The 17,614-nt window shown below is 40.1% G+C and overlaps 1 protein-coding gene across 22 annotated transcripts in view; it reads right to left on the bottom strand.

Annotated features, from left to right (window-relative positions):
- The window catches only part of LOC127381903 (poly(rC)-binding protein 3-like), a 504,833-nt gene that overhangs the window by 102,874 nt on the left and 384,345 nt on the right, over positions 1-17,614 (bottom strand). The window contains exon 5 of one of the 22 annotated variants that reach the window (XM_051612852.1): positions 9,825-9,907. The exons of the other annotated variants lie outside the window; for them this stretch is intronic. The gene's annotated coding sequence lies outside the window, so the exon portion shown is untranslated. The remainder of the gene's footprint in view (positions 1-9,824; positions 9,908-17,614) is intronic. 22 annotated transcript variants of the gene reach the window in all.

Genomic DNA, 17,614 nt, shown 5'->3' with positions numbered 1-17,614 from the left:
ACTTTTTTTTCTTAAAAAATAATAATTAAAAAAAAACAAACACAACAAAGAAAGCTGAGAGTTCTGCTATTAAGAAGAGGGTAAAAATAAGTCAGGATGAAACACAGCTCTGACTTTGTAGGGTTTCACATGAGTAAATGCTTTCTTTGGCTATGAGCAAAGCTGATAAGCTCACAGACCTGAGTCCTGGGTTCAAAGGGATGCCAAATGCAGAAGCAAAACTGAGCAGAAAGTCTCAGAGTTCCCATACTATAAAAACTAAAGCATTTTCAGATAATTTTAGTGGACAATCATGATGATGAAGTGATGCTGTCTCATGGGAGCAGTTTTATCACAAGTTGGGAAGTCTTCAAACCTTTCCTACTTCCTTGCTTCTTCCTGTGTGCTACAATGACAGTCCTTCTTAAAAAAAGAAGGCTCAGCTGTGTTCCTCACAGACGCAAACAAGGGAGAATCAAACTCTTCGCCCTTTGAGAAAGCTTTTGAGTTGTGCTGAACACAGCCCCAAGTTACCTTTTCAAGAACCTACCTGCATGCTTCTATACTCAAAGTTAAGCCTGTGCTTAAGCACTAAATTAATGCCAAAGTATCTCTCTACACCAAGCCTATATTCACCTTACAAATAGATGTGATTTACTTTTAAAGCTTTATTGCCATGCAAGCATGAATAAAAGGATGAGATTCATGATTTGTCCATCTTTTTCTATAAAAGCAACATGATGGAACTTAAAATATTTTCTAGTGCAAATTCAAAAAGTTAAGATGCTGCAGAAGGTCCTCTGTACATCTCCATGTCTAAAAAAGACAGACTCAACACCCAAAACATAATCTAAAAAAGAATTTAAAGCTTGCTAAAAGAGAATCATAGCATTGCAACTAACACACACACGTTTTCATGCTTACCACATTGAGTGAATTTGACAATTTCTTAAAAATGGCTCCAGAAGCAGCTTTGAATTATACAATTGCTTTATACCTACTGACTGCATGGTAAGCCTTTTTTCACATGGTAGCATTGGTTTTTGCCCCAAAACAATTACAAGAGCAGAAGTAAGATCTTGCCTTTCAGAAAACACTAAAATAAGTAGATGAGTGTGCTCCATTCTATTAATATTTACTTAGTATTCATATTTTATATTCACCTCCTATCAAGACACATGAAAGACTAATTAGAAGATGACTACAGTTACTATCTAATATAGGGTTCATTCATCCCCTGAACACAGCACAATGCTGGTCAACCATGTTGCAGGCAACAAAAAGGTTCACTGCATCTTCTGCAACCTGGACAGTAAGCACTCCACAAAGCAATCCCTACTGGATTTAAAAGCAGTGGCTGAAGAGGCTGCCTGTCCTCCCACCCTCTTCTCACAACACGCCATTGCCAGAGTTAAATCTGATGAGTTAGCGGCTTGAAGTCTCCAGCTGCCACAGATCACATCCTGCCTCAACACCAAATAAAACCTGAAGGTCGATTACACTGCCCCCAGGCTAGGAGCTACAGTGCCTGGGGAGCAGGCACACTACTTTCTGCTATTTTCACCTCAAGGATAAAGAACTCCAGCAGAGATAGGGCAAAGTAACAGGCAGTAACTTCTTAAACTGCCTCAGCCTGAATCAATAGAGCTCTTCAATCACAGCCCATGAAGCAAAACCCAGCCTTGCTCTCCAACCGCTCTGCGTAAATTTCCCACAAAAGGATTTGCTCAAGTATATTGAGTTTGGCTTCCTTTTGTTGCCCCAATCATCAACTAATCTCTGGGAAAACTTCTTGTAACACACTTTAACAAGTACATAAAATTTCTTCTTAGACTGGCTGTTCTGATTACTAAGGCAGCACCTGTGTGGCTTCAGATCTTGGGAAAAATTGCAGACTTACCAGAATGAAATCTGAGCAAAAAAGCCCCATGTGTTTTAAGTGATTGTACTCTTGCATTTTAGAGTTACTATTTTTAGCCTTTAAAGGGCCAGTAATTAGAAGCTAAGCTTGGTATCTTGAAGTCAGTGCCATCCTACCGGGGATTTTTGCAGGTGCTTTCAGAAATCCTAGCACAACTGGTAGGGAAGAAGCCTGTCCAAGTGTTTCTAGTAACAGTGACTGTCATCTGCAAGACCTTCCTAGCATTTTCTTTCTTACTCTCAAGCAGAATGCATTATTTCACACATTCAGACTTTAGGCTGATGTATAATATGATATTGCTAGGAAGTCCTCCTGCTGCTTCAAAGATCCCTGGCAGCAACTTCTTGCTAGATGTTGATTTACTCTGTTTGGTCTCTAGTGTTTCTGCATCACCTTCCATCATCTCAAAGTTCAAAACATTGTTACAGGCTGAATGGCTAACCCAAACTATGCTGCTCTCCTACTGCCAGAGTGCACATTGTCTTCATCCCACTGCTCAAGAACTAATAGGCAAGGCTGCTCCTAGTCTTTTCCTGATCCTTTCCTACTTGAGAACTTTGGAGAGGAAAAAAAAAAAAAAAAAAAAAGAAGTTTTAATTATTTTGCTATTTTACCATTCCATCAGAAAAAAATAATACTTTTTCCCTTTAACTGGATGGATGTTTCTTCTTTGGAGGACAGCACTTCCACTGAATAGCACATGATCAAATCATACTTCCTGCCTGTCTGATGTGCCAAATCACTCATTTATATTAATCTTGGCAGCTAAAATGATCTAAACTGTGTAACGCTTAATAAGAGAGTTTCTTCTTGCATGCATGGATCTGATGTTTCCACTTTCAGCCTCTCAAGCTCCAGGAAAGGGAATGGCTTGCTGTTCCTTTTTATTTATGTACTTCGTTTTACTTGAGCTCCTTCTTGGGATGAACATTTCAGTACCAGTTTGGATCTTAAGAATTAAATTCTAGGAGAAGCTGGCAAGAACAGTAGGAGCCAGACAACCCCAACGTGCCAGGACACTCAAGGTAAATGAACTTATATTAGGTAAAGATAATGCCACTTCAGCTCTGAAACAGGAGCTCATTCTGGGCGGATGTGTATTTTTTCTCTGTTACACTAGGGGCAAATCAGGAGCAACTTCAGGATGTTGACTGGATTTACATCAGCAATAGAGGAGAAGGAGATAAGTAGTTTTATAGAATTTACTTCAAGAAGTTGAACATGAACAGTCTGCAAGTCTGTCATCCTGCCCCCTATACAGACTCACAGGATGTAATTCAGGAACTGAAACAACTCTCACCTGCACCTTCTGTTTTTTCCAGGATATTGCTATGGTCCTAACAAATATTTAATTTTCACAGTATCCAAACATCTGCTTTATTTCCTTGATTTTTCCTTTATTTTCTCAATAGGGAAATTTTGGAAACTCTGTCCTTGGAGAAGGCTGCCCAAACTTTGTACTGAGGCTGTGACTAAGCATGGCTTTGGATCCCTCAAGTCCCAAATTCAGTAAAACAGTTACATTTACACTGAGGTTTATTTCTACTGAGCAAAAGGCTTACCTATGTCCATAAGTCTCACTAAACTCAAACGGATTTAAAACATATGCTTACTTTTACACAAGGGAGATGTATTTAAACATAATGTTCAATTGCTCTGCAGGGATGGGACTTAAGCAAGTTAAGGCAAGTAACAGATTAAAAGTACTGCTCTACAGACCTGTAATAACACAATAATTAATATGTGACTGCAGAAGTGGCAAATCACACTCTGTACCCCTAACCTCCTTTGCAGAGAATATACTTATTAATTAATGTAATTAAGATATTTAAGACATATCATTTTCTCTACACTACTCTTGCCCTTCTCTTTTGGAATTATTTTACTATCTGTCTGGTTTACTTCACCAAGAATAGGAGATTCCAGTTTCCACATGAAGACTTGCTCCCACTGTTGGATGATAGTGTATTTTAAAGTTCAGATAAGGTAAAATTAATGTGTAAAATTGTAGGTAATTCATCTGAGGATAAACCCCACTCAGACTAATGTCATTGTTATTGTTTCTGTCCCTAATCCAGAGAGTTTGGAAAAGGCTGGAGCTTAAGCCATTGTCTGGAACACAATTTTGGTGACTGTCGAATCCATTCAGATCCATAAGTAAAAATCTAAATTATCCCAAGTCACTGATAGTTATACTGTTCTCCAAAGTCACACAGCATTTACAATCAGAAATAATTTATTAAAAAACCCCAAATATCTAATTGCAGATGAATCCAAGTAAATGACTTTTAAATTATTTTAGAAAAGCTTTTTGGCATTTACTAAAGCAATTAATTTTAAGTCCCACTTCTCAGGCTTGAAAGCCCAGAAGCAGCCATCTAACAACATAGAGTAGCAAGCAGAGAGCCAGTAAACAATTGACACATTTATAACATAATCCTGTGATGCTCAGCATATGATGACCTCCACATACATGTGTATACATACATAGATTTTTAACTATATAGTGTAAGTAACTTTTAAGGCCATTAAAAGGACATAATACATAGCGTGTAACAATAATAAAATTGCATCAGGGTGTATATAAAATTAATAGAATTTCCAACTATACAAATATTAGTACTTCTCCCCAAAAAAAGCAGCAAGAAGCATTTATCTGTTCCTTTTAATCTTGTAATTTCAATTTAAAAGATATTGAAATTCAAATTTATCAAACCACAAGAAAGCGTGAGTTTCACTAGAGATTTTAGGAAAATATTCTCTGGTTTCCTTGAAGTTGTGCTCCTCAGACTTATTACTGCAATTCTCTTGCAGTTCGGTTAAATGTCAATGCTCCAATTACTTTAATAGTCAAACTGTGTGCTATTTTCACCACACGGTCATCCAGGCTTGTCATGTTTGACAAATCCAGTAATTGAGATGAACTCTTGGAGAATACTGACATGTAACCAGTCATTTTCTACTACAGAGCATTGACCTCTGCAGCATAAACCACAGAGGATTTACTCAGCAGCTGGAAAAAACAAACAGGCAGATTATAATTTTACACAACTCCACACATTTCCTTGTTTATTCACTTTATGTTCCCTTGGAGTGGGAATTAAAACATTAGCAGTACTTTGAATAAGCACAGAAAAAGGGCTAGGGCAAATATTCTGAGAACTACTGTAATCTAAAAATTGCCTAACAGATTACTAGAAGCTGATTGTAATGTCAAACAGCTTCAACCCCCCTCAGTCCTCTCCTGCCCCCAAGAAGCTGTGCTCCACCCCAGCTTCAGCTCATGTTAACTCTTGCTGGGGCCTTTTTTCTCTTTACCATTCCTCCACCATGATGTCCTGCAGCCAATATGCAGGCAGTGCTCTGAAAGCTCAGGGCATCCCCATACACCTTGGATTCACTGAACCAAGCAAAAAGCGCTGCAAAACCTACCAAGTGTGCAACTTGCTGGGCTGGCAGGTTCTTGGGTGATGCCTTTGGGACAACCATCAGTATTTAACAGGTCTAGACAGCTACAAGCCCATCATATATCCACTGAAAAACCAATATTTTGCAATGCTAGCTCTTTACAAAGAGAAAATGCAACAAAGGTTTGGAATAAGGCTGCAACTTACTTCAAATGCAACCCTCAGGAACCCCTGTGATATACATCTACTGGGGGATCTGATCTTACTTTTGTTATATTTATGAAAACTACTATGGACCTTTCTACCGAATTTAACCCTTCCTTTGGAAGAAGTGCTGACATTTCATATAAAGAATGATAGAAAAAAAAAAAAAGTGTTGTGAATAAAAGTAAATGGTGAATAAAAAGATAAACAAATAAGCCACACAGACCATGCCAGCTTCCAAGAAGTGACCTTTGCAATTGCCAAAATTAAACACCCCTTTGAATGCTTCTGACTGCCTTTATCAGAGACAGTGGCCGGTCTAAGACACGTATTACCAGACTGGTCTGTAAGAGAGACCTTGCTTCACATCTCCTCTCCTAAAGGATTTTTCTTGATCTTGGGCAAATAAATTCCTTTCTCTATTTCACAAGTTGATTGATTGCTCCTCTCTAGAGTCTTTGAAAGAAACATGTTAACTATTACAGGTCACTTAGATTCTGAAGGGAATAAAAACCTCTTAAATACTAAAGACAGCCTGCCCATACAATTTTTTTTAACACACACTAATTCACGACCAAGTGTATAGAAACCACCAAGGCTGAAAGAGCAACAGGAATTATCTGAGAAGGCAGAACTATGAACAAAAGACTTTTATAGAAAATGAAAGGCTGGAAGTCACTTGTGCAAAACTGTATTTCCAGGAAAAAAACCAACACAACAAAATAGTTCATATTAATTTTGCCCTTCTATTGAGTATAACGATCGAGATGCACTCTGATTAAATTTCTATCGTTATTTCTGTATTGTTTCCTTCCAGTATTACTTTTTCAATTAGGCAAGCTTTGCCCATCTGAGAGATAGAGACAGACTACTTAGAGTATCTGATCGTGTACAAAGCCTAAGTGCATAAGTGGGTGAGAGCAATGCCCTCTCTTACTGCTGAGCATTCCTGAAGCCTTATCAAGGAGGAAGGGAGTAAGTCTCCCCTCAGCTGGAGGCTCCAGATTCCTTTCTTTTCCATGGCAATGCACAAATTCTTCATGAAAGACATTAGTTAGTTACTCATACATCATGCACTCAAACAGAAATTAGCCTGTGGTACAGCAAGCAGCTGACTGAAGCAGTTCACTGCATTTGCCTTGAGGAATTTGACTCACAGAGGAATAGAGGACAGAGTCTGAACCACAGTCCTCTCCACAGCCTCTCAATCCTTAGTACCTCCATTGGTCACCTGCACTGCACGTCCATCCTTGCCAAGTAGCGCATTTACAGACATCCCAAATTAACTTTTGGCCTGTTCACATGACACAAACCTGGCTGAGTCTTGTGATGAGGAACAACCAGTAGCAGGAAGGTCATGAGGGGAGACTAGGCACTCTCACAAGGTACTGTGAACTGAGAAGGGGTGTTCCCTGAAGGCAACACAGCCTCTTGCACAATCTGCATGCTACTGCAGCTGCTGAAGTTTCCCTAAGTGTCAAACCACCACACAGTCCTAATCCACAAAGCATCTGTAGGCACCACCACAATGCAGAGGACAACTCCTTTGGTTTACCTATGACCACTCACTGCTGATGTGCATTAGAAGAGAGGAGCGTTGCTGCCTCTCCAACGCAGAGCCACAAAGCCTGAAGAACCACATACATGCAACACTGTGGTCACTGCTCTGCCCTCCTCCCCACGGTACAGCAGCCCTCACTGTAAGTCCCCATCAGCCCAACTGAGGGAAAGCAGGTTATATCCCATTCTCCACTGCCTACTGGATTATTATTTTTTTTTTTTCTGTTAAATGAACTTATTGCATTAGTAGTCCAGACAACTTCACACCACAAGCACTTGAGCAGGAGATGAACCTGCTCCATTCAGACACACCAGCCTTGCCCTAACATCCCGTAACAGTGGGGCTCTGGCAGAGTGCCTATGCCCTTCTGTTATTGAGGAGCAGAGGAAAGTGCTAATTGAGCATAACTAGTGCTTTGAGGTCTGAATTAGGCTGCTTACTGCTCAGCAGGTGGAGGCTGAGGTGTTGGTTATCATGTCTGATGCCTGTTTACAGCTTGACAGAACTGCTCAGCCCAGCTCTAGGAAGTAGGAGGAAAAGGGCTGTTAACATTCTCCTGTCACAAGACACAGTAAATCCAAACCTGTGAACCCCCAAAACATCATCTCCCTCCCTTCCCCAGTAAATCCAAGTCTGGTCTGATGTATCCAAGCAACTATTCCTCTCCCTGCACCTTCTTGCCATAGCTGCAGAGTGTGTTCTCACTATTGTACAACAAAATGGGATTGCCACTCCCATACTCTTCATAAGGGCAACAAAGTGTAGACCACAGCAGGGACCAAGTTCTTAAAAAAAAGTGGAACATGATGACCTTTAGGGCATTATTAAGGAAAGCTGATGCTTATGGCAGTGGGTTTGCACTAGATGACCTTTTGAGGTGCCTTGCAGCCCTCTCTGCTTGCAAAGCCCCATTTATTAAACAACATTTGTAGCAAAGGCAGAGCTGTTCCAAGGCTGTTCCAAGGTAGTACATGTAATATATTGGCCTGCTAACTTAATTTGTTAGCTATGTAAGGTTATACATGTTACCTGGTCACTAACATACAATTCAGATTAGTTGCTACCAATATTTAAAATTTTATTCATGAGGTTAGTGTTGATAAGTTACACAAAAACTGTTACTATTATTAGCCGGTGGCTAACAGTTAAGAAAGCACCTGAGAAACTGCTTTTCAACATTTCCCTTTTACTGCCATACAAAACAACCTACAGTGCAAGAGATGGTTGCTAATGATTATATGTGAAATAAACATGCTACTGGAAACTCTAGATCTACATGATAACTTTTTCCCCATACCATTCCAGGGAAAATTGTATTCACAATGCATCTGTTCCTGATATTTGGAGAGGGAGACAGAGCTGTCTCATGAAATTCATCTTTTAATAATCAGTCATCAGGATTTCTCAGAGAACTTTTTCAGGCCCCAGAGGCTGTCAAAGCCACTATTGCTGACTGTTTCAAAGTCAGCCATATCTCTTTCGACAGTCTAAACACAGATTATCACATCCTGCATATTTTATCAGGCCACATCCTTCTTCCCTGCAATCAAAGTCACAACCAGCCAGATGTTTGAACATCTAGTCTGAAAAAGAGATTTTGCTCTTCAAGAAAGAGGCAACAAGGAAGGAGAAGCAGCAGGGCAGGAAGAAAGCATTATTTTGGTCCTAAGTTGAGAAGACGGGTAAATGAGAGGAGCAAAAACACCTGAGGATCAGCTAGGAGGATTGTGGCTTCTGTCTTCTAAAGATGCTACTTTACAGGATGGCTTACACGCCAGGCAGGTGTCTTGGCTTTCAGGAGGCTCTAGGATGGACAGACATCTTCCTGCTTGGTGGAAGAACAAGGATTGTACTAAAGTATTTGCCCAGAGCTTTAACAATGTAAGAAAGTATCAACAGCCTTTCATCAATAATTAAATAACTAAGGGGCGGGGAAAGGCAAGTCTGCCTACAGACCTAAAAACAGATGTATTTTTGTGGGCTATTGATCATATTAATATGTTTAACCACACTGAATTTAAAGAATTCTTTACTTTTGGTTACAAAATTAACAAACATTTGTTTCCTTTATATATATTCTCAGAATGTTATTTTAGGTTACTTCATGGATTTTTTGACTCACAGATTTTGCTGCCTTATTAAAAAAAACCCACAAAAAAAAAACCCAACAAAAAAAACCAGCATAAAACCCCAACAAAACACAAATCATCAGAGCCCAAATTATCTTTTAAATATTAAAAAGGCACTGAACTGTGATGGAATTCATGCCTGCCAGCGACAATCTCCATCCATTTGTGGAATGGTTAACATCTATGAACAATGTCATCAATTGGTGTTAATAATACCTAATAAAGGACTTATTAACTCATCTGGAATAGAGCAGCCAAAAAGCCTGATGTCCCATGAACAACCACATATTCTTTTGTAATCACATTCACCATCGCAGAGACAATTAGTTTTCTTTATATGCTGAATACATCCCTCATGCTAACATGGATGATCTGTAATATTCCTTACATTTACATTACCAACAACTGTATTAGGTTATTTACAGAGCAGAAGACAGAACCTGTTGCCTTGGCAGGCTTACGGTCTTCACAGATGAGAAAAGTAGAAGTGGAAAGACAGCAGGAAAGAAACAGGTTAATCTGTGTCTTTCAAGCTATAGGTTACTAAACATTATGCATACATTACTGAACATGTTTGTGTGCAATGCAATTAATAAAGCATATTTTCTCAAAGTGACACTCACAGCCTCACATGGAGGAGGGTCCGTTCACATCAGTGCTGCATCTCAGGAGTTACAGGAAAAAGGGAAGATCCTTTAGGATGGCCCTAACAGGATACAAAGGGCTCTGTGAGTAATTCCCTCCTACCATAACCACGGAAAAATGAGATAAAATACACTCATTTAGCCATAATACTGCTTTCATAAACTTACTGATGTAGAAAAGACAAAAAAAAAAAACAACAACTAAAAAACCCCAAAGAAAACCCAATAAAACAACAGAAAATAGGGCTTTTCTTGATGCTGAATTAGACCTTCTTTTAACGATATTTGCTTTATGTGGCTCTGGGGCTACAATGCTTTTGGCAAAATCTTGTTTGAGTTGCTAAAGCATAATCTCACAGCTCAGACTGAGCTTTTTCACTTATTCTGAGAATTTAAACCTTTTTGGCCATCCTAAGACAATACATTCCATGGCATCTGTATTTCCTGTCATAAATTCTGTGTATATTATACAGAATTTTGAACCTATAAACATACATATATAGAGATGTAATATGCAGTATTTTTAAGATGTATGCTTGCATATAACTTATATAGTATGTAATATATTTGATATATATATTATTATACGTAGAATATTGTACTATGCCCTTTTCCCTTAATACATTACAAAACTCATGGTACTGCCTAACAAACAAATAACAATACAGGATGCTTATTATGCATCTTGAACTTGATATGTAACTATGTCTTTCCCCTTTTGCACCTACTTAATTCAATTGAAATGAGAATGCCACACAATTCTAGAATTGGGAATCCCAAATAGTGAATTGACTCTCTAACACCTAACTTCAATATCTTAAAAGCACTTTACAGACTTGATCTGCATATTTATCTGTTTCTCTTCCATCCTGAAAAAGTGGAGTAGCTGTTGAAAATTTCATGTTAATTGCCCTCAAACATCTGTTGGATAACCCTGGGAAAATGGGAAATCAAAAGGGTACCTCTAGTAGCTGTTTTTTCTTTATGTCTCTTTCATATATGCATCCACAAGCATACACTAATATATGAACCCCTAAAAGCCAATAGAAAACTTCAAATTACTTTGAGTGGAAACTAGATTTTATTCCTGAGGGCACAAACCCGCAGTTGCCCAACTCTACTCTGCCTACACCGAAAATAAAGCTAACATAAAAGTTTCCAAATGAGAAGGAAAAAAGAAAAAAAACCTCTTCACAAAAGAAAAAAGTAAAAAATAAAATGCAGGAATGCACATGTACAGAAAAAGGAAGCCTGTCTTGGTGCTACCGTAAGGAATAATTTGAACTTATTTTTCTGGATGGTTTTCATCCCGTCACAACCCTATCAACTAAATGATAACCATGTATTACAGACTGCCTACTCGCTGTCAACACACACTTAGTCCTGCCAACAGTGGTTGTACTGAAAACATTATCAGTGTGCAACCATAAATGAACAAAATTACCATCTGCACACTGAAGAACAGAATTACAAACATAATTATATCTCTTACATGTTGTAAGTACACAATTGCTTTAAATTTGGACTTATAACCTGTTTTTCAAGTAACAGCTTCAGTCTACTTCCAAGTCACCAAGGTAATGGCTGTAATAAGTAGCTATACCTCCTAATCAGCCAATGTCACAATAAGCATAGTACATCTATCTATCTAATCTTTTTTGGCAGTGTTATTATGGTTTATGAGCAGTTTTACCACCCATGTGTTATGTTGTCATGTTCTTCTAAAAGCTGGTTATTAGGATTAACTGGAGAAAGTGAAATATGAGCGCCTGTATAAATTGCAGAGCTGAATGCTGCTAAAAGCACGGTGTCCTAGGTCAGATGAAGACGTGCCCTGCATTGCAGGGCATGCCACTTATTTCAGCAAGAAACACATAGAATTTGCTTTGGCCTCTGTGAGGCTGTCTGACTTGCTGCCACTGTTGGCTTCACATGGAAAACAACAGCTGACCCTCGTTTATTTCTACTCTGCTAATATGTCCCATGGATGTCTGCACAAAACACTAGAATCAATCCTTCTCACCAACTTTAAAGCCAGGTGCTGTAATGACAGTGTTATTCACCACATTAAGACCACTGTACCTTATGAATAATTATTACTACCCCTTTCTGACCTTAACAATACACCAAAATTCAGAGGACTACTGAACAAAAAGTTCACAATGAAGTCAGATGTCCTTAGATGCACAACCTTCATTTTTGGTACAAGAGGTGCACAGTGGGCTATAACGAGAAATCAAGAAGAAACCCAAAATACCCAAACTCCACAGAAACCCTTGGGGATCTGTGACCCACAACAAATTTAACTTGCATAAGAACCAATCATGTAAGGCTGTTTGGGGCAGGAGTGGAAGATGAATCTCATTCTGTGACACAGTAGCAGAGGTACTATATGCAAATTCAGGAGGCAACTATTGCCCTCCTCTCAGCACTGAGGAAATTCCATTTGGTGCCTTGAGCAGAGCACTTGCAGGGAGTGTGGAGGAACTCGAGAGAATCTAGAAGCAAGCAAGATATTTAAGAGAGTTCCTAAAGCTTTGATGAGGAAGGGGTTTCCTAGTCTTAGTAAAAGAAGAAAGTTTTCTGGGAGGAAAATGTTCTTGTAAATGAGGACAGTGCTGTTTTTCTCCATGTCTGGACAAAGAATTACTGGTTTAACTTGCAGTTAAAAAAAACCAGAAAAACAGAATGATTACATGAAAATAAGAGGACAGACCTTCTAACTAGAAGACCCACTAAGCATAGAAACGGACTACTGCAATCCCCCTTGCTGCAGATTTTTAAGAGGAAAATCCCACAAGAGGTAACATAACTATAAATAATTCTCCATCCTAACAGAACTAGGTGACTTTTAGGGATCTCTTCTAGCAGAAGCAGTGTTAAGTACTGTGGTTGTCCACAGAGCAGAGGGGAAGAGATGAGCCCCTTCACCTGCAGCACAGCTTCCCGTCTCAGCTGAGCAGAAGGGCTGGCAGGGCCTGGTCTTCGCACCCCACAGCCCGGAGAAGTTGCCCTCACAGCTTCTCAGCTCTATAGTCTGCTTGGTATTTCTGAGACTGAGAAGACAGGGCTGTGTAACAGGGTTGAATGCTGAAATTTTCATCATCCTGTGTGCATGAGGAGTCAAACAATACACTTTCTTCACAAGTCCCTCTGTCAGTATGTCGTCCAAAAACCTTCTGCTCTTTCTTAGAGCCACCTTTGTGGTGTTTCTGCAGCTACCTCTGCCCTACCCTAATACCCTTCCCCCCCCCCCCGACTCTTGCCTGGCCTTCTGAGTCTTCTCAAACCTTTGTGTGGAGAACATGTGTACTGTGGGGAGCTGCTCTTGTAGAAACTGGGCTACCTAAAGAAGGTAAATGACCACCTGACACCTATCCTGAAAGCAAGGCTGAGATCTACTTACAGTATTACATGACGTAAGAGATTTCTGTGATACCTCTTGCTGCATTATTAGAGTAGCAATTTCAGTACTGGAAGTTCACACACTTCTCCAAGGGGGACTCCTCTCTGTTCCCAAGTTTCGCTATCCTTCTTTTCTGACATACACATCTTCAAATGTCTCTGATTCAGTCAATGCAGAAGGGTTCCTCCAAAAGAACATGAAGCTTTCAAACTATTTGAGATGAAACCTCTTTTTTGGTAGCTGCTTCTGAAACCCAGGACAAGGTCTTTGGCCAAAACTGCCCATGCCTGGCTCCAGGGAGCTTTATTCTGCACACGATCACCAGCAGTGTACCAGAGACACGAAGCTAGCGTGGCAAGCCACAGACAGAACAGCATCTATACCAGTAACGTGATGACGTTATACACGGGCAGAGCCCACAGCTGGCTGCTGAAGCAAACAGGATGCCAGCTGATGGTGCACAGCACAGGCACTGTGTGGTCACAGCGCGCTACCTGCTAATGAGGTAGGCTGCTGCGCTCCGCAATGGCTGGAGTTTCTGTGGAGCTTTCATCTTCAGCTTCAATGAGTTACAATAATCCACCCTGGTTGTGCAGAACGTGTTCATCACTGCTGCTAGATCCATGCCAGAGAAAAGGAGGCATGGCTTCGTGGACAGCCAGAAGAAGAAGAATTAATTTCTGACTATTTCTAGCATCTTGCTATTGAAATACCAGCTAGAGTAGAATGCTGCACAGAACTTACAGTGCTTTGAAAGATGAAGGTCAAGTGCCTTTCCAGAGAAACGGGGTCACCACTTCTTTTACTTCTTTCAAAAAACTCACACAAGATACATTTTTATGCTGTGGCTTGGATTCAACCTCAGCCAGTTGCTCTTGCTGAGTAATTTAACTGTATCTTGTGATCTACATATCAAAAACACTAGGAAGATCAAGTATGGATGTTAATATGACTTAAAAGGCACTTTGCAGTATCAACAGCTAGAGATACAATTAGGTCTCTGTCTTTGCTAGTCATGGAAACATAATGGAAAATCACTATAAGTAATTACATTACAGTGGTCAAAATAAAAGAGCTAAGCACTGCATTCTCTTTGGTGTCTGTACTCATTTACAAGTTTGAAGTCGCAGTTCCTTAATGTCTTAGCTGTGATAATGTACTGTGGAGGCTGTATTGCAGATGAACCTTTAGCATTATATTCGCTGCTAACAAAACTAAATAAAGGCAGCAAAAAATGGTACTTTACAATATATGTTGGAATAAACACTCCTCTGATATACAAAAGCTAAACATTTTGGCATAGATGTATGCAAAGATGGGCAGTGTTTAGTACTCTGCCTTAAAAGCTGCTAGTAAAGTAGTACCTCACAGATGAGGTGACAGCTTAAAATGTTCAATGTATGAACCATCTTGGTTTGGGGGAAAAATCCCAGTCCAGCAAATGAATCCTTAAAGTGGTCAAAAATCGCCCACGTTCCAACAGCATTCCTTTGAAACAGCTTACCTTGTTAGTTATTATTAATACTTTTGAGCAAAGGGAGGTTTGGCAGCAGCTGGAGGTAGCTGCTGGCTTTTTACTCCCAAAAAGTCGAACGGAAAGAAGGAAGGGACTTGAGGGGATAAATGGCTTTACCCAGCCACAGAATCTGGAATATGGGCTAAAGAGTTCTACAGGGCACCTGTTCACTGTGTTAATGACAAATGTTTTCCCCGATGTTTTCCCCTCTGAGGTAACACAATGAAAAAGACAAGAGTTGCACGTTTAGTGTGATCTACATCTGACTCTTCACAGAGGCCCCAAGACCTGGAGTACTTTCTGGAACAAATAATACCTTATAATGCAAAGACCTTAAGCCAGTGAACAGGCCTGAGGGGCACATATAGCACACAGTACCCATATAACCAGATGTTATCAGAGTGTGAGAACCTTCAACCTGAGCAATGTGACAAAGGGTGTCCCTGCCTTACTCATTTATGCCTTGCTGGCATAAAAAGGACTTGCCTCACAACACAGTTTAGAGAAGAGGCATGACTTTGTTTTTTCCATCCACTGTGGCATGTTGCTTTCTGTTACCAGCAGTAACTGCAAAGCTGGCAGGAAGCTACAAGCAGGTTGGCACGGTAGTACCCTGCAGAAGAAAACTGGATGAAGGCGAGCAGGTACAGTGTCGATCCTGTTCCCAGTCCAGTGGAGCAGCAGTCGTGATACATAGCCACCTGCAGGCACAGCCATTGGCACAGAAGCCCCCAAGGAGCAATCTCATTTAAGAGATACCAGATGTGTCAGGAGAACACACCTTCCACACCCCTTAGGGCTGCAACATACAGTGGTGGGATGCACACCTATGCCTAGGAATGCTTTTTTTCCCATTAGGGGTTCACAAATGAGCTCAGCATAATCCAGTCCTACTGGTAATTCTCCACCGTGCATCACTTTCATGCTGCCAAAGATTAAAATAGTTCAGGTTGCCCCCAAATCTCATGCAGGATCACCAAGTAGTATTCAGGAAGTCCTCAGATGCTGCTATAAAATTAAATAACATGACAAATAAGCACTAATTTCAACCACAAAGCATGTTACTCATGATGCAATATATGCTTCTGTCATTCTCTGAGGAAAAATTTCCTAATTACTTACATTATATCTCACTTGAAATAAAACAAAGAAAACAAAACAGGCTACTGAAGGATGGAAATAACCATCATGGCAACATGTGGTACAGGGACTGACCCTAAGAGAGGGGTATTTATTCTGAAGACATGTAAGCCATAACAGGGTTTTTGAGAAAAGCACAACCCATTAAGGAAATTGTCTGACTTAAAAGAAGTAAGTCACCTTTACTAAATACTGTTCACTTAAGCTTAACCCATATTGTTCTGTCCATGCGTGCAAAGGTGGAGAAAAATGGGAAAGAAAATTGATGGAATCCTGACTTTTATTTTTTCCCCTTTTTCTGCTGCGCTCTGGGACTATAACTCTGTGTAATACAGAAAGGCAGCTTTCTGAAAAATTATAGTCACCATCACTTACCTTCGAACACATGGTCAATTTGACAAAATTTTTAGCAGCCTTATGGCTTAATACCTGCATATGTATTTTCCTTGTTTTTGCCTCAAAAAGCAAGGTATAAACCTCCATCTTTTTTACTTTCTGCTGACTGCCCATCATTTGAATACATTTACACAAAGAGAAGCATACAGAAAATAAACAAATTAATGATAACAGAAGCAATAATACTAAAGCGACATTATATTTCTGTAAACACATTGGGTAGCCATTTCTCAGGAATACTGTACGTCCTCTGCATGCAAAACCTGTGGACCTCTGAAACAGCTGCTACTTATTACTAGTCTATAAATCTGCACACCCATACATGCATTTGATGTGCTTGGTTATCTATCAGATATTCAGAAAGGTAATGGTGTGGCACACACATTAGAGTCCATGAATGCACTTTTTGTAATGCTTTTTTTCCCCCAGAGGTATATTCAGGCTAAATCAATGGCCTCCAGAAAGTGGCAATGATGCAGCATACAGCTTGTAAATCCATTCATGAGGGAAGGTGGCATGAAAGATTAATTAGATAGTTGTACATTTCTGGGGCCACAGTTGTCGTTTTTGTAGAAAAGCACCTGTTATGTCCAAGTATTTACCAGGTTTGACAAAAAAGGGTATAACTGGACATGAAGCCTTAAAAGTTCACATTTGCAATTGAAAGAGAAAAGGCTTAAAGGACACCCCAGCCATTGTTGTACACATGTGGCATGCCACAGGGAAGAACTGTGAGGCACTAACATTACTGTTAAACGGTTTGTAGCAGTGACTACCTGCTGAATACAATACAATTAGAGAATACTTCCCTATGAGTTAAACACAAATACTTTGATAGGTGACCAAGAGAGCACATTTATTTACTATTAGCATATTAAGTACAATTTAAAGCCCATTCTCAAGTGCCTGATTTTTTTTTCCTAAAATGGCAGTCAGGCAGAAGACAGCATCTCCACACCAGGGGCAGGAGGGGGACTGGAAAGCTTGGTGAGGCATGAAACATCCAACTTCAGCAAAGCAACGGAAAGGACATTGTTGGGCAATTACAGCGCTCCAGTGTTTGCAGTCCGCAAAGGCTGCAATCATCTGCAGCGACAGCGCCGTGTACGACTCCCCCAAGGCAGTGCTCTCTAGTTAAATCAATTTGTCAGAAGCAGGGCTGCTTCCTCCCTTCTGCAGAGGAGGCCCACCGGAGCGGAGGACAGCTGGGGCACACAGCTGTCTCTCCGCAGCAGATCAATTAGAACATCAAAATTCATCTGCTAATTAGCAAGCATGTACAGAGGGGAAAGAAACCTCCCTTAAATGAAT

The sequence above is a fragment of the Apus apus genome, chromosome 2, assembly GCF_020740795.1.
Source record: "Apus apus isolate bApuApu2 chromosome 2, bApuApu2.pri.cur, whole genome shotgun sequence".
Lineage (NCBI taxonomy): Eukaryota > Metazoa > Chordata > Aves > Apodiformes > Apodidae > Apus > Apus apus.
Note: the sequence above shows the minus strand (reverse complement) of the source record. Positions and strands in the feature narration are given on the sequence as shown.